The sequence below is a fragment of the Mesocricetus auratus genome, unplaced genomic scaffold (assembly GCF_017639785.1).
Source record: "Mesocricetus auratus isolate SY011 unplaced genomic scaffold, BCM_Maur_2.0 Super-Scaffold_100676, whole genome shotgun sequence".
NCBI lineage: Eukaryota > Metazoa > Chordata > Mammalia > Rodentia > Cricetidae > Mesocricetus > Mesocricetus auratus.
Window position 1 is genome coordinate 25664775 of NW_024429266.1, and position 19175 is coordinate 25683949.

Genomic DNA, 19175 nt, shown 5'->3' on the forward strand with positions numbered 1-19175 from the left:
TGGGGATGGAGAGATGACTTGGCATTAAGATTACTTTCTGCTCTTCTAGAGGACTCAAGTTTGGTTCCCAGCACCCATGTCAGGTAGCTTGCAACTGCTGTAACTCCAGTTCTTAAGGAATCCAACTCAATTTTCTGAACTTCCCAGGCAGCTGCACTCATGTGCACATATTCACAATCACAAGTGTGCACTCATGCATGCATGCACACACACACCACACACACACATACACACACACACAAATAACAATAGAAAGTATCATTTTACCTATCTTATGTGACTATTACAAAGTTGTATAAGTGGTTTGCATTCAGTTTCTTTTGAACAACAGCTCTTGTTGTATATGGAAAGGGTCTCACTTATTTGTTAAGTGCATAGTCAGAGTCACGGAGAATGATGAATAGCTGCACATACAGAAACACAGAGAAATGAAAAGCCATGGCCTCCTCTTGCTATGTGAGGATCACATTGGGAAAATTTAAAATTGGTCATTTTAAAAGAAGCATTCATCTGCCTTGATTCTGAACTTAGCCAGAGTTGCTGCTAATGAATATTTCCTTCCTTGGATAATCTTATTTTGTGATGTTAGCAATAAATGGCCAAGGACAAAGAAGGGGATCTACATATTATGAATTTAAACTTTAGGAATGCAATTGTCCCCATACTTTTTACAAGCACCAAGACAATTTTGTGGAGAAGAGAGTGGTCATGATTGGCTTTGGAAATTCTGGAACAGATGTGGTAAGCAAGATCAGTTGTGTCTCTGAACAGATTTGGTGCCATATCCTGATTCTGCTCCTTGTGTAAACTTGATATCTGCAGAGAACATGTGAGTCTAGACTTTCTCTCTGGTGTTCTTGTTTTGTCTGAAAGCTGAGGAAGGCAATTATGCATTATTTTCTTCTTGGTTATATGAAGGAAATAATAGTAAAATACCTAAAGAGTGATATTCTTCTACATAATGAATGAACTGTGAAAGATAACAGACTAGAGTCAATTACCAGAGTTATCTACATGTGGCTACACTAAGGAGATAAGCACTTAAAAACTGAAATTAAAGCTACAGGAAATTCCCAAGTGTTCATAGTGGATGTGATTTTACAGAGAACAATATGCATGGCTATGAATAAAGGTACTCTGCTGACTTACAAAGGAATAGCTAAGCAGCTTCATAGGATCTCACTAATTAAGAATGTAAAGAGGAAGAAAAAACAAGCAGCCCTCTCGGCTACAAATGCTGCTGACTTCTAAAGAGCATGGGAGGTCACTTTCTGTCATTCAAAATTAGTATTTCATATTAATTCAAGATAGTCACCAAGAACAAGTGAGTTTTCAAAACTCCAGATGCTTTCTGCCCACATGGTATGTAATCATCCATTCTGTGGTCTACTGACTCACACCAGACTTTGTGTATTTAATATAAGACATGCATCATAAATCTCTGTGATTATGACCTTGCAAGACAGTGGTTGTGTGTTCATCAAAAAGCTGCAGCCTTCTTCAAGATTTCAGTTAAATGACTCGAAGTAGGGAGCAGAGCTAGTTCTCATAGGTACATTTTGGGTTGTGTGACCTTGTACTACTTATATGGAATTGTCCATCTGTAAATAAGTGAAAAAAATCGTTTCACTTTTGTTGTTACTACGAACCTTGTATTCAACTATTTCTCCATCACTGTGGATTATAGATAGAATGACACAACTTTCATGGAACATGGAGGTGAACTTATAACTCCCAATGAATATGTTTTTGGGAATAAGGCCTTCACATGCTGGAACCTAACACGTTTCCCCCGGTAGGGGAAGAAAGACCTGTGCCAAACAGTAAGTGAACTGAAAAGGTGCTAAGTTACTGGTGTAAGAGAGTGTGAGTGTTACAACACTGGAGCTGCAAAGATATCCTGACTTATCGGGAAGCCAGGCTACCTAGAGCCCCAGTAGGACAGCTCTGGAGGTTTGAGCCACAATAGGACTGCTCAGACCTGGAGGGAGAGGTGTCCTGACTTATCGGGAAGCCAGGCTACCTGAACCTGGGGTGAGGTTGAGGATGGTCTCGCTGCAGGATATAGCAATCCTGCTCCTCTCCTGGAGAGAGCCTTTACAGCTGACCTCTGTTCCGCTCCCTAGGGAATGTCCTAGCACAACTATCCACTTCTTCCTCCACCGGAGATGTTACTTGTTTGACTACAGTCTGCCAAAGGGGAAGTCTTTGCAGAAATGTAGCAATCTAATCGAGATCCATTGAAAAATTGTTACTTTTTCTGCTCAGACTTGCGGAACTCCACCCCCACCCCAAGGGACGTCTCAGCAAGGTTCTTCTATTCTGCCTCAGCCAACGAAGATCTTCACCCCAGACTCTTTTGAAAAAGAGATTTATGTGGGAAGGAGGAGTCCAGGAAAGTGACTGCCTCTGCCAGGATGGGAAAGGACACCCAGCAAATGAAAAAGCAGAGAGACTTATATAGGGCTTCTTAGGGGCAGGGTTTTTCCAGGGAGAAGTTTTTCTGCTCAGGGATTGGTTAGTTTTCCTGCTCAGGGATTGGTTAGTTTAGTTGGTCAGAGGCAGAGATGGCCCTGATTTCAGGGCCAAACTGTGTTTCTTTCACAGGCCCTTTTTAACCTTTTGACTCCAATTTTAGGGCCAAGACCTATGTCTTTTACTGGCTCTGATTCTAGGGACAAAGTGTGTTTCGTTGGCGCTGGTTCCAGACTCAGGGTGTTTGTCTTTGGCCCTGGGTCCAGGGATAAAGAGTTTCTTTCACTGGCTCTGGGTTCAGAGTCAGGGTGCTCAGAGATTGGCTGGTTTCGTGTGTCAGTTGCTCAGGGGCAGAGCTGGTTCTGGTTTCAAGACCAAACTGTGTTTCTTTCACTGGCCCCAAAGCTTTCTGGCTGGCTCTAGTTTTGGGGTCAGGACATATTTCTTTCACTGGCTATGGTTCCAGAGCCAAAGTGTGTTTCTTTGGCTCTGGTTTCAGTCAGGGTATGTTTCTTAGGGTCTGGGTTCAGCGCTAAAAATGTGTCTTTCACTGACTCAGGTTCCAGATCCAGGGTGTGTTTCTTTTACTGACTCTGGATTCAGAGGCAGAGTGGGTTTCTTTGGCTGGTTCTTTTACCCTACCACTGGGCCTGTTTACAGCGTAAGAGGGAGAAGCAGGAGGGTGGGTGAGGGGATGGAAGCAGTTACTCCTACCTCCTTGGCGATTAAAAAGCAAAAATATCAGAATTTTACATCAATATGATTAGAAATAGAAGGTTCACTGGGTGACTACTCCTCTACAGGCTTTCCTCAGCACGAGACGAAGTGTGTGGATATGGAACCGAGTTTGGGATAATGGGAATCCCTCAGACACCACGCTCTTCATTCGTTATAACAGAATTATCCAAATGTTCTATCCCAAGTTTTGATCAACAGATGGGCAGAGAATAAGTTAAATGCAAGGCTTGGCCATGCCAATTATGGACTGCAGGCTAAACACAGGTAAGATCTAGACAATATTTTAAGCTACTATGCTAGGGCTGAAGAGATGGCTCCACAGTTAGTAGCACTTACTGCTCTTGCAGAGGACCAGAATTCAGTTCCAAGTACCCACATCTAGACACCTACAGCTGCCTGTAATTCCAGGTCCTGGGGATCTGATGCCCTCTTGTGGCCTTCAAGGACACTGCATCCCCCCACCTCCATACCCTCACACAAACACACACAATTTTTAAAAAATGATTTAAAAAACACTATGCCAATCAGTGATTGCTTAAGGTAGGTGTGTGGAAAAATAACTAAAGGATGACACTCTAAGTTTAATAGAATTTATTTTAAATGGAAATACTGAAGTCATTTCCTGCCAACGAGGCATTCTGGCCATTCTGCTGAGGTATAAAAGAAGGCATGCAGATGACACGTTGGTGAAGCAGTCTTACGCTCCAGCACTAGTCTTATCCGCCCTGTCTCACCATGCCACCTATACACCATCACTTACCTCTTCCACTGCCACCTGTCAACTGCTTTCTATTCCTCTTCTAGATTTAAATTCATGGTTCCATAGTAACCTTCAAGCCTGCTGTCGGCTAGGACAATTTCATCATTCATGCCTCTGACCACACCATACTCACGCAGTGCTGGCATGCCTGGATTCGGCTGTTCTGTTCCTATCTTCCATCATCCCATCATTTCTTACGCCATCTACTCTCACCACCGCATGAAGCCGCACTTCCCAGAGCTATCGTGGTTTCAGATGACATCTGTGGACCCATTCCCTCTCTTCCGCCTCACATCTCAACCCAGTTTTCTCTTGTTATCCAGTTTTCACACCCTCTCACTCTTCTCTGCCTCTTTCCACACATACTCTCCTTCTGCCCAATTTCTCAATGCCTTACCCCAGCCAGGCACTTAGAACTTCTCACACAACACTGATTTCTGTATTTTAAAAAAGCTAAGTAAGTCAGGCATAGTGGATCATGCCTATTATCTCAACACTCCAGAGGCTGAGGCAAAAGGATTGTCTTAAGTTACAAATGCAGCCCAGACTACACAGTGCATTCCAGGCCAGCCTGAGCTGCAGAGTAAGAACCTGCCTAGTCTTATAATATTGTGTAATCCTGGTAAAAGAAGGTAGAAGATAAATGTATCAACTAGCACACTGATAATAGGGCTTTCTTCAAGGAATTTGTAACTCCTTATAATTACCAAATATTAATATGCAATTAAGAACAAATATCCCCAGTGAAGCTTAAATTAAAATTTAGTTTTAAAGTCACACAGTTGTACCTTGCAGACCCTTGAAAGAGACTGATAACCAATTTTTGTCAATCTTTACGTGATCCAAAGCACAAATGCCTAAGTCAGCATTGAAGAACTTTTCTTCTGGTAAAAATCTTATTATCTAAATATCATGATTTTATTAGTGATGTCATTTTGATTGTTGTGTCAGTATTACCATTTTACAAATTTATAAACTGAGAACAAACTATTTCATCATCTATTCAGATAGTCACAGTGAAAAAAAGTAGAGGTATAAAACCCATTCTGACTCCAAAATCTAGTTTTTCACCAATAAACACTATCAGGTGTCCAAGGGAGGGTAATATATAATATTAAAAGTTTGAAATGCTGCTGTGTTTTTCTAATAGCTAACAACCTCAGCTTCTTTATGAAAATAGTCATTCTCATTTTATGTTATTATACTCCTTAGTATGCAGATTTCTCAGCCACCAGTCTGTCTTTGGTGATGACCTGCCAAATCGCATCATGACTGGAAAAGTGATGGTGAAAGCAAATGTGAAAGAGTTCACTTCAACATCAGCCATCTCTGGGGATGGTACTCAGGAGACTGTAGACACTGTTGTCTTTGCACAGGCTTCACCTCCTCTTTCCCTTTCTTGGATGACAACTCTGAAATCCTGGAGAGAACACACAATGTTTAAATTTGTCCTCCCTCCTCAGTTAGAGAAGCCAACACTAGCTTTCATGGGCATGGTCCAGCCAGTGGGAGCCACCGTTCCCACAGCAGAGCTCCAGAGCCGATGGGCTGCACATGTATTCACAGATATGATGGTCTTCACAGGAGCAACTGTGCTTCTCATCATACACTCAGACAATAAGGGCATCTAGCTTTCTCTTCTATCTATTCCCTATTCTGCCAAGGCCAGAGGTGTAGCTCAGTGGTAGAGCACTTGCCCGGGTTCCCCATGATTCTAGTTCTGGTTGATCCTTAACATTGAAAAATGTAATCCCTAAGCTATTTGGGGTTCCATTGTTAGAGTGGCTAATAACCCTGATTTATTAGACAAGGGTACTGGGGGTTTACAATCTTTCTTTTATGGGAGTGTCCCTTTAACATAAGAAACACCCTAGTTGTCCATTCTATAAGCAATGTATCTCTCGCAGGAGAAACTTATTCATAGTAACAAACGACTTTGTGGTTTATTTTATTTTATTTTTATTTTGCTTTCTTTTATTATATGTATGTGCCTGTGTGTGCTTGCTTTTATTATATGTGTGCCAGGTACATCTGGGTGCTCACAGAACCCAGAGGGGTGCTTTTAGAAACCCTGACACTGGAATTATAGATGGTTACAAGTGGCCCAATGTAGATGCTAGGTACTGAATGTGGATCTTCTGGAAGAGAAGCAAGTGTTCTGCTGAGCCATCTCTCCATCTCCTCTTAGGGGTTTTAGTTGCATGTTATCAGTTTATGCCTGCCCCATCATCAATATGACACCATGAGCCCAACTTTATTTTCTCTCTGCTGTTCTGCCATAAGGAAACATGCTACTTAGTAAGTTAATTAAAAAAACTTTTTAAAGGAATGAAAAGCTTTAAGGTTATGGGTATGCTAATTATTCCAAGCTCATTATTACCCCATATATACATGAATCAAAGCCTCATACAGTATTTCATAAATATATGCAAATATCATGTATTGGTCAAAAAGCCATATTAACATGAGTGTTTAACAGTCGTAAGTCTTAAGCACAGATTTAAACTGAAAAAGCAACTCAAAAACATATTTTCCCTGAGAGAAAACTGACTCTCCTCGCTGACAGCCTAAAGCTGATTTGTAACAGAATGGCCTTCTGGGAAGTACTCTAAATATGGCTTTGACTGTTTGTTCCATGGAGATCTGACAGCTATAACCATTCTTTTTCACAGACATCATTTTGTTTGCTTCCCTTACCCAGCCCTCCTGACAGTCCTTCAAAGACTGTTTTGCTTTTTTCAGGACTGAAAAAGTTACCCTCACGGAGTGGCATGATAGCGACTCTCAACAGAAAGAAACAGAAAATGGAAAAGGAGTAAGGAACCTGGTTGGGGAATTTTGTTGTTGTGAAAGTCAATGAAACTGTGACAGAGGGAACTACTTGATTTTCTCATCACATGCCTTATGCCTAACTATGATCTGATATGATTGCTTTTGTTCAATCACACAAAGGGTGTTATGTGTAAAAACCCCCAGCAAATGGATCCTGAGTTCCTACACTAACTGAACCTCCCTAGAATGCCCTAGTCTGTACAACCATCAAGCTCCAAACAGACCAAATACAGGAAGCAGGCATTCACTGCTTGTAGGAACTGTGGTCAGAAAGAATCTAAATTCAGAATCTAGAGGAATGCAAACACTTTAACGCAGTAGCTGGTAGCTAGGTGACAGTTACTCAAATTTGCTTATCAGCTGCTCTGGGCACTTCCATCAAGAGCACCCTTAGGGAAATCAGAAGATAAGATAAAATATTCATATCACAACTTCATAACTTTAAGAAATGTACTTATTTTACTATTTGGTTTTATTTTTCAAGAAACTACCTTTATCATATATCAATTCTCCTTCTTCTGACTTTATTAATTTAATTTTTGCCTTAAATAATAAATTATTGCTGCTCTCTTGTGCCTTGGTTTGTGGTCCCCAACGAACTTTTTCATTTAGTTAGATGTTCAAATTTTATGATATTTTTTAAAATACTCATTAGCATCTTCTAAACATTTTGAAAAGTCTCGATAGTTCATAAATTATCTATAATATTGGTTTTGTTTCTCTTTTACTCAAGAGAAATTTAGCCAAGGACTTCCAAATTTCCAAGCTTGTGGAACAAGTTGCTATTGCCTAAGAATATTTGAGGGCATAATTTGTATCCAGTAATTAATATGTAACAAGATATTTTGTGTGGCTAGGAAACAGAAATAGACAGTGAAGTTTATCACACTGTGCTGCCCAACTCATGGTTCTTGTTTACCATTTTTATATAGTAGAATTGAATTCTCTGCCTGGAAAAATGCTACATATCTCTCCAAAAATTAATTTAATTGTTCAACAGTTTCTATACTTATGCCACTCTACTGGGCCCTTTGGGGGAGTTTAAAAATGTCTATAAAGTATGAGTTATCCTTAAAACCTGCAGTAAAGCATGTATATGTACAAAATGAAGATGATTTGTGAATAAAAGAAAATAAACATGCTACCAAGCAGGAAAAAACCAACAGGAAACTCACAAGTGAAATCTAACACAGGCATTTGAGTATTTTCTTCTTGTTCCAGGTTTGTGAAAAGCCCCGGAGGCATATATCGAGAGCATTAACTACATGGATGAAATTGCTTTAGAGTTAGGTGTCAAACCCAACCTGTCCTTTCTCTTCCTCTGGGATACAAAGCTGGCCAAGGAGATTTTCTGGGAACCCTGTACCCCATACCAGTACCACCTACAGGGGTCAGGGAAAGGGACTGGGGCTCAGGCAGCCAACCTCACTCAGAGAGACCAGATCCTCAAACCCCTGAGAACCGGGTGCTCAAACACTCTGAGACATCGCCCTTTAGTCTATTTTGGATCAGATGTATCTGTGTTGTCATTTCACTCTTTGTTCCTGTGTTAGTTATCATGCAAGTGATATATTCCTGGGCTCATACTGGCAAAGAAAAGCAAGCACTAGAGAGAACCAGTCATTGTTATTTGACATGCGCGCCTCAGTGCCACGTGAGAATATGGGAAAAGATGTTCATTAAACTGGCTAGCTAGGGAACAAATGAAGATATAAATGAAAACAAAGTTACTGTTATGAATCTCCCAAGAGCTTTATATGTAAGGGATTTGAAAACAGCTTATTTTCTGTATTATTTATATATACATATATGTGTATATATATTCTTTATTATATACCATAGCTTATTTCCACTTTATTCCAGAGGTGAAAGGACATACCTTAGAAGTTCACCCAAAGCACAATGGTATGAGGAGCAATAAGTGGGGTTCAATAAGTAACCAAGGTAAAGGAAAGGTTAAGTCAGGCATAATGCTCAGAAGCACATTGTATGCGTCCTTTCAGTAGAAAATCCAACAGGTACCTGCTCAAACAATGATGAAAACCCAGTCTATCACTTTTTGCACCAGCATTATGCAATAAGAAGTTCAATACTGTGTGGTCTTACAAAAAGTGTTTACTTTGAATGTGATCATGAAAAATAATCAGAGAAATGAAGAGATCAAAACCTCAAGATATTTCACTCATACTCTAAAGGAAAGGCAATGTCATCCAATAAAAATACCAGTAAATCTTTCTGTAATAGTGGAAACTGAGGGGCAAAGGCCACCTGCAAGTGGGGGGAGGTTTTTAAGCAAATCTTACTGGATTACTGATTATATTAATGTGTGCTAAGATTAAAGCTAAATATTCTCATATATAAAAGACACCATGTGCTGAATGAGTTGTCCATAATGGCTGATTAATTTGGAAAAAGTCTTGTAGGGGGGTGTGGAAGGGAAGTAAAAAATGAAATATATGGTGACTCATGATTATTAAAATGTTCACTGAATTATTCCTGAAGCTCTTTTGTAAATTTGAGAATTTCAAAATAAAAGCATGTGATGATTTATATGTTTGTCACAGGTAAACCAAAAATTGTTTTTATTAGACAAGCCATAAAGAGAAAACCTAGCCCATATCCGGACTGCCTACCTGGACATGGGCTCTGCCACTGAGACTTCCATCCCGGCGGAGGCAGCAGGAGCCATAGTTTCCTGCTCCACCCATGGAACTAGGACTAGACCAGCTGCCTATGTTTGGAGTCTACCGCTGCATCTTCCATCCCAGGGGCAGGAACCAGTGCACCCCAGCACCCTAGTCTCCTGATCCACCCATGTAATTAAGACTACCAGGGCCTTTCTTCAGGCCACACTCCTGTGCCTGGGGTATACCACTGAGGCCCCCACCTATCCCAGTGGAATCCAAAGCACCCCAGGATCCTAGTCCATTTCTCCACCCATGAGACCAGGAAGAGGAAAGCTACCACAATAGTGAACTTGCCTACACCCACCAGAAGGGAACCCTGGTCCTACACCCACCAGGAGAGAAAGAGGCACCCTCAGGAACCCACTGCAAGAACGGATGGGAAGGAGACAATATAAAAACACAAGGAGCAATAGAAAAAACCAATATGACACTGATAGAGTCCAGAGACCCTACACCAACAAGATTGGAACACCCCAACACAAATGAACCAGAAGAGAATGACATTAAAAAAAACTTCATGGAAATGATAGAGGCCCTCAAAGAGGATATGAGAAAATCCCTTAAAGAGATGGAAGAAAAAAATCAAGAAATGGAGCAAAAGACAAAGCAAAAATTGCAAGAAACTATTCAAACAGTGCAAGGATTGAAATCTGGAATAGAAACAATAAAAAAATACAGTCTGAAGGAATGCTGGAATTCGAAAAAATGGGAAAATGGTCTGGAACTACAGATGCAAGCATAACCAACAGACTACAAGAGATAGAAGAGAGGATCTTAGGTGTTGAAGATATACTAGGAGAATTAGATTCATTGACCAAAAAAATTTTAAGCCCAACAAATCCCTAACACAAAATATCCAGGAAATATGGGACAGCGTGAGAAGACCAAACCTAAGAGTAATAGGTATAGAAGAAGGTGAAGAAACCCACTTTAAAGGGCCAGAAAGCATATTCAACAAAATAATAGAAAAAAAACTTTCCCAACCTAAAGAAAGACATGCCAATGTAGGTGCAAGAAGCTTACAGAACACCAAATAGAGTGGACCCAAAAAAAAAAAAACTCCCCTCGACACATAGTAATCAAGACACCAAACATGCAGAATAAAGAAAGAATATTAAGAACAGCTAGGGAAAAAGGCCAAGTTGCATAAAAAGGGAAACCTATCAGAATTACACCTGACTTCTCCATGGAAACTGTGAAAGCCAGAAGGTCCTGGACAGATATTCTACTAACATTAAGAGACCATGGATGCCAGCCAAGACTGCTATACCCAGAAAAGCTTTAAATCAACAAGATGTTTCATGACAAAACCAGATTTAAACAATACATATCCACTAACCCAGCCCTACAGAAAATTCTGGAAGGAAAACTCCAACCCAAGGGAGCTAACTACAACCAGAAAAACATAGGCAATAGATAATCCCACTTTACCAACAGGCAAAAGAAAAAGTGATGGAAATCCACATACAATTCCACCAACAACAACCATTCCAAAACAAACAAGAATGAACAAAAAATGGTCATTAATTTCCCTCAATAATAATAGTCGTAACTCGCCCATGAAAAGGCACAGGCTGACAGAATGGATTCGAAGACTGAACCCATCCTTCTGCTGCATACAAGAAACACACCTCAGCCTCAAAGACAGACATTACCTCAGAGTTAAGGGTTGGGAAAAGATTTTCCAATCAAATGGACCCAAGCAACAAGTGAGGGTAGCAATCCTAATATCTAAAAATTAGACTTTAAACTAAAATCAATCAAATGAGATGAAGGAGGTCATCTCAAACTCATCACAGGAGAAATCAACCAAGATGAAGTCTCAGTTCTGAACATCTATGCCCCAAATACAAGGCTATCCACATCCGTAAAAGAAACATTACTAAAACTCGAAGCATATATAAAACCTCACACAGTTGTAGTGGGAGACTTCAACACCCCACTGTCACCACTAGACAGGACCACAAGACAGAAACTTAAAGAGGATATGAAGGATCAAATAGATGTTATGAACCAATTGGGTTTAACAGACATCTATAGAGCATTCCATCCAAACACAAAAGAATATACTTCTTCTCACATCCACATGGAACCTTATTAAATATCGACCAAATACTTGGCAACATAGCAAACCTCAACAGGTACAAAAAAAATTGGAATAACTCCATGTATCTTATCAGACCATCATGCCTTAAAGTTGGAATTCAACAATAACACAAATCGCAGAAACCGTGCAAACTCATGGAAATTGAATAATACACAATTGCACCACTCCTGGGTCAAAGAAGAAATAAAAAAAGAAATTAAAGACTTCCTACAATTCAAGGAGAACGAAGACACAACATATCCAAACTTATGGGACACTTTTGAAAGTAGTGCTAAGAGGAAAGTTCATAGCACTAAGTGCCCACATGAAGAAACTGGAGAATAGTCACACTAGAGAATTAACAGCACAACTGAAAGCTCTAGAACAAAAGGAAGCAAACTCACCCCAGAGGAGCAGATACCAAGAAATAGTTAAATTGGGGGCTGAAATCAATAAAGTAGAAACTAGGAAAACCATACAAAAAGTCAATTTAACAAAGAGTTGGTTCTTTGAGAAAATCAACAAGATAGACAAACTTTTATCAAATTCACCAAACGGCAGAAGGTGAACATGAAAATCCAAAATCAGAAATGAAAAAGGGGTCATAACAATGGACAGTAAGGAACTCAAAAGTATCATCAGATCATAATTTGAAAAGCCGTACTCCACAAAATTTGAAAATTTACAGGAAATGGACAATTTTCTGGATAAATATCATTTATCAAAATCAAATCATGAACAGATAAGCAATCTAAATACCCTATAAGACCTAAGGAAATAGAAACAGTCATCAAAAGTCTCCCAAGCAAAAAAAAGCCCAGGCCCAGATGGCTTCAGTGAAGAATTCTACCAGAAATTCAGAACAGCTTATACCAATTCTCCTCAAAGTATTCCATGCAATAGAAACAGAAGGGTCTTTGCCAAACTATTTTTACCAGGCTTCAATAACATTGATACCCAACATTGACACACAAAGACACAACTGAGAAAGAAAACCTCAGACCAATTTCCCTCATGAACACTGATGCAAAAATACTCAATAAAATACTGGAAAATTGAATCCAAGAACACATCAGAAAACGCATCCACCATGATCAAGTAGGCTTCATTCCAGTGATGCAGGAATGTTTCAATATATGAAAATCTATCAATGTAATCCACAATATAAACAAGCTGAGGAACAAAAATCACATGATCATCTCACTATGTTTAAAAAGCCTTTGATAAAATACAACACTCCTTCATGATAAAGGTTGTGGAGAGATCCAGGATAACAGGAACATACCTAAACATCATAAAAGTTATATACAGCAAACCAACAGCCAACATCAAACTACATGGAGAGAAACTCAAGACAATTCCTCTAAGATCAGGAACATGGCAAGGATGCCTCTCTCCCCACACCTCTTCAATATTGTACTGAAAGTTCTAGCTAGGGAAATAAGACAACAAAAGGAGATCAAGGGGAAACAATGGAAAGGAAGAAGTAAAACTTTCACTATTTGCAGATGATATGATTGTTTACATAAGTGACCCAAAGAACTCTACCAGGTAACCCCTACAGCTGATTAACACCTTCAGCAAAGTAGCAAGATACAAGATCAACTCAAGAAAATCAGTAGCCTTACTATATACAGACGATAAAAGGGCTGAGAAAGAAATCAGAGAAACATCACCCTTTACAATTGCCACAAAAAAAACATAAAATACCTGGAGGTAACACTAACCAAACAAGTGAAAGACCTGTATCAAAAGAACTTTGAGTCTTTAAAGAAAGAAATTAAAGAAGACACCAGAAAATGGAAAGATCGCCCATGCTCTTGGATAGGTAGGAGCAATGTAGTAAAAATGACAATCCTACCAAAAGCAATCTACAGAGTCAATGCAATCCCCATCAAAATCCCACCACAATTCTTCACAGACCTTGAAAGAACAATTCTCAACTTTATATGGAAAAACAAAAACCCAGAATAGCCAAGACAACCCTGCTCAACAAAGCAACGTCAGGAGGCATCACCATCCCTAACTTCAAGCTCTATTATAGAGCTATAGTCCTGAAAACAGCTTGGTATTGGCACAAAAATAGACAGGTAGACCAATGGAATCTAATTGAAAGCCCTGAGATTAATCCACAAATCTATGAACACCTGGCTTTCGACAAAGAAGCTAAAATTATACAATGGAAAAAAGATAGCATCTTCAACAAATGGTGCTGGCATAACTGGATATTGGCATGTAGAAGACTGCAGATAGATCCATGTCTATTGCCACGCACAAAACTTAAGTTCAAATGGATCAAAGACCTCAACATAAACCCAGCCACACTGAACTGTTAGAAGAGAAAGTGGGAGGTACCCTTGAAGGAATTGGTACAGGAGACTGCTTTCTGAACATAACACCAGTAGCACAAACACTGAGATCAACAATTAATAAATGGGACCTGCTGAAACTGAGAAGCTTCTGTAAGGCAAAGGACACAGTCGGCAAGACAAAAAGGCAACCCACAGTTTGGGAAAAGATATTCACTAACCCCACATCTGACAGAGGGCTGATCTCCAAAATTTACAAAGAACTCAAGAAGCTATTATCCAAAACACCAAAGGATTCAATTAAAAAGTGGGGGACTGAACTAAATAAATAATTCTCAATAGAGAAGTATAAAATGGTAGAGAGACACTTGAGAAAGTGCTCAACATCCCTAGCCATTAGGGAAATGCAAATCAAAACAACTCTGAGATACCATCTTACTCATGTCAAAATGGCTAAAATCAAAAACACAGTTTATCCTGGAGAGGATGTGGAGAAAGGGAAACACTCCTTAACTGCTGGTGGGAGTGCCAACTCGTACAGCCACTATGGAAATCAGTATGGAGATTCCTCAGGAGAATGGGAATCAGTCTACCACAAGACCCACCAATTCCACTCTTAGGCATATACCCAAAAGATGCCCATTCACACAACAAGGTTGTCTGTTCCATTATGTCCATAGCAGCATTATATATAATAGCTAGATCCTGGAAGCAACCTAGATGCCCCACAACTGAAGAGTGGATAGAGAAAATATGGTACATTTACACAATGGAGTACTACTCTGGAAAAAAAAAACAGTGGAATCCTGAAATTTGCAGGCAAATGGATGGCACTAGAGTAAACCATCCTGAGTGAGGTAACCCAGACACAAAAAGACAAACATGGTATGTACTCACTCATATATTGATTTTAGATATGGATCAGGGGAGTCTCAGCCTACAATCCCAGTGCCAGTGAATCTGGGAAACAAGGAGGTTCCCAAGAGAGATGTACGATACCCCAGAGAAATGGAATGAGGCAAGATCTCCTGTTCAGACTGGGAACATCGGGGGAGGGGAGAAGGAACCAGGAAAAGGAGAGGGGAATAAGCAGAGGGGAGAAGAAGGTATGGGGGAGCAGGAAGGTTGAGTCGAGGTAAGAATAGAGGATGAGAGACACCATAATAGATTAAGTCATTATAGGCTTGAGGAGAGAGCTGACACTAATGAGATCTCTAGATATCTACAAGGATAACACCAACTGGCAAACTAAGCAATAGTGGAGACACTACATTAAATGCCCTTCCTTGATGGTAAGGTTGATAACTACCTTATATGCCATCCTAGAACCTTCATCCATTGACTGATGGAAGCAGAGACAGATACCCACAGCTTAACACTGAACTGCACTCCTGGAACCTAGTGACAGAGATGGAGGAGTGATGAGCAAAGGGGTCAAGACCATGATGGTGAAACCCACCAAGACAGCTGACTGGATAAGGAGGAGTTCTTGAATCCCAGACTGATGGCTGAGAGGCCAACAGGGGACTGATCCAGACTCCATGAATGTAGTCTCAGTGAGGAGGCCACAGAAATCACTGGGGCCTTGGGTAGTAGATCAGTGTTTACCATGGCCTATGAATGATCTTTGGGAGCCCATCCAAATAGAGGTATGCTCTCTCAGCCTGGTAATATGGGAAACGGCCTAGGTCCTGCCCTGGAGGAAATGACAGACTTTAGAGATCCCCCCAAGGAGGGCCTCACCCTCCCTGGTGAATGATGTGGGGATTGGGTAGTGGGCTGGGGGGCTGGTGGAGGGACAAGGAAGGAGGGGTGGGAGAGGGAGCTGGGATTGACATGTGAAGCATTCATGTTTCTAATTTAAATAAAACATCTCAAAAAATAACTGTACAAGCAAAACAAGAAAACCTAGACAAATAAGTAACGAGGTTCATGAGACATTATGTTTAACAAAAATGTCTTGAAGACATGTGTAGCCTAATGGCAACATACATTTATTTGTGACCTGATTTTACATCTCACCATGAACTTAATTATGATCAACGTTTTTAGGATAGTGGGACAATATGAGGAAACCTTTCAAAATATGTTTTCAACCAACATAAATTTTAGTGAACATAGGGCATAGCCTCAGAAAATCTCTGGAATAAAGGTACTTAAAACCCTATGGTTGCTGTTTTAATTGTAGGTCTCTCTATCTCAGTATATAACAGAGTAGGGCTGAAGCCCTTTAGAGAAATTGTGAATGAGAATGAGCAGCCTCTATGAGGGAGGTCATCTTATTCCAATGATCTATGCCCCAAGAAGACTCACTCTGGGAATCAGGACAGTTTTTAGTAAACCATGTTAAGTCTGCTTCACACAGACAAAAGTTTGACTAGAGCCCCGGAGCTCTACTCGATTTAACAAAGCCAGAAGAGTTTAGTATGAAAAAAATTGGGGCAATGTTCCCATATCCTCATTCATCTCTGAGCTTCCTGTTGAGTGTTTAACTGTGATCCATACCCCCAACATGATGTGATTTATTGTGGAAGTTGCAATTTATAAAAGTGAAAAGTTAAGAAACTTCCGTCAAATTTTTCAAGATTATATGTGGTTTAGAACAGAAATACTTCCCCATTTTTTTCCTGGCAACAACCAGCTAACAGAATCATTTGTCTAGTTAGTCCCCTCAGATCTCAAAACTACTGCCTTAAAAATAAAAGATATGGGGTGTAGGAGAGGACAAAAGTATCCATTCTTCTAGGTTACAATCCTAGTTTTACATCACAGAAAGACCACACAATGGCTCACCACTTTTCTATCATTCAGAACTTTGGCTAAGACAGCTGAAGGACCAATGGTTTGAAACTAAACAAGGCTTTTATTTTCCTTAGAAGGTAAAAATCTACTACCAAAATAGCAGCACAAAGTAATTAAAACTATTTCAGAATTAACTGAGAAAATGCATAATGTAAGACAGTCTTTTTCAGCAGCCTCCTGTCTATGTGGAGGCCCACACTAACCCCAAAGTCATCCCCACTGTCTCAACCCAATGACTGTAAAGTCCAAGAGAGTCATTATTCTTTCATCAGGTTAAAGTCTCATTGTCTATATGAGGTCTCTCACTTTCTGTCTATGAGATCTCACAGGTTCTGAAGCAGCCATTGTGGGCAAATTTCAAACCTAAACTCTCTTGAGGGTCATCCTAAGATCAACTCAGGTGCACTGAGGAAACCAAACTCATCTGCACATGGAAGCATTACCTCAGAATAACCAGCAATAAAAGTCATTATTTTCATTTCCATGCGCTTATTTCCTGCATCTTCCTTTGTTTCTGGATTCAGGAGAGATAGAATGACTCCTGTAACTGTGGCCCAAACTCGGACAAAAAGGAAGGAAAGGACTCAGGAGATGGAAGAGTGACAGAAGGTACATAATGAGAGGTGACAAACATGAACTCTGACAGCTATTTCAGTACCAAACAAGGGAGGCTAAAGACGTATGTGTAGATCAGAGGGCTCTCGGTGAGGAGACGCAGAATCACCCAGTGAGATCCTGCAACTTTACCTTTGCACATCAGCCTCTCATCAAGGAGGAGAGATGGACACTGTTGGCTGACACGTGGAAAGCCTCAAGGCAAAGAGGAAATCAAGAGTTTCATGGACTGCTGACCTTAATATCTGAAGTATTTAGGAAGAATGAATTAATCTCACTTACTAGTCGCTGGGGTGCGGAGTATTACACACTAATAGTATTACTAGACAGCACTCTACTGTCTGATAAACTTGACCTGCTGCACCTGAGAATGGGATGCTGTGGAGTTCCTAAAGAAATTAGTCTTATATGTCTGCCTTAGATCTGCTAACTTTCCATGTTTAGTCCAGCAGAGAGAGTGAGAGAGAGACAGTGAGAGAGAGAGAGAGAGAGAGAGAGAGAGAGAGAGAGAGGATTGTAAAGGGGATCCTTTCTCTAATTTCTTTTTATCTTTTTTATTTATTTAAAAACATTTCATTTTACATACTAACCCCAGTTCCTTCTCCCTCCCCTTTTCCTGCACCCCATCTCTCCCCTTCCCACCTACCCACCCCATCCACTGCTCAGATGGAGTAAGGCTTTCCTTGGGGAGTCAATAAAGTCTGACTGCCAAGTTGAGGCTGAACCAAGCCCCTCCACCCTGTATCAAGGCTGAGCAAGGTATCTCACCATAGGGAATAGGGAATAGGTTCCAAAAAGCCAGTTCATGCACCCAGGATAGGTTCTGGTTCCACTGCCAGGGTCTCTCTCAACAGATCAAGACACATAACTGTCACCCACATTCAGAGGGTCTAGGTCAGTCCCACGCAGGTGCCCCAGCTATCAGTCCATACTTGGTGAGTTCCCACTAGCTCAGGTCAGCAATCTCTGTGGTTTTCCCCATCGTGATCTTGACCCCCGTTGTTCATGTGATTCCTCCTCCCTCTCTTCAAATGAACTACAGGAGCTCGACCCAGTGCTTGGCTGTGGGTCACTGCATCTGCTTCCATCAGTTACCAGATGTAGGTTCTATGATGGCAATTAGGATAATCACTAATCTGATTAAAGGGGAAGGCTCATTCAGGTACCCTCTTCACTATTGCTAGGAGTCTTAGCTAGGGTCATCCTTGTAGATTCCTGGGAATTTCTCTAGTACCAAGTTTCTCCTAACCCCATAAGGACTCCATCTATCAAGGTGTATGTTTCATTGCTCTCCCCTCTGACCCTTCCTGATTTCTTTTTCAGTTTGTTTGCCATTTCCGTAAGGCTGTGGTTCTGGCTAGCTCCTTCCTTGCTCTGTTCCCTGAGTGCTTTTGTTTGCATGCCCCTGTCCTAGCTAAATCCTCTTTCGCTTTTTATTTCATGTTTCCAGGAAAAGTTCCTGCCCCTTTTCATTCACCCTCATTAATTTTAATTTACAGGAACATCTAGTTGGTTTTCAAATGACTATTCTAGCCAACCACCACAGGTATGAGATTTAATAAATTATTGTTTATGAAATTGGCCTGAAATTGCTGCAGAATAGCAAAATGTAATTGTTGATGGCTGTGGTGTAGTTAACCTCATGAAAGACATTTCAGAAAATTTACAAGCTATACCTAAGACTATTTCCACATTAAGTGCATGCCCCTATGTATTATATTAATGTAAGCTTATCAAGTACAATTAAGTTTATTAATATTTATGAGAAATAATACATCTACATATTTTTCAGAAATTCATATAATGCTAAATGCCTTTTATCCATTCCATTCAGAAAATATTGGAAATATTCTAAAACTCCAAAATTACAA

General features: G+C 40.3%; 1 pseudogene; it reads left to right on the top strand.

Annotated features, from left to right (window-relative positions):
- LOC101835845 overlaps positions 1 to 19175 on the top strand; it is a 63860-nt pseudogene that overhangs the window by 2280 nt on the left and 42405 nt on the right.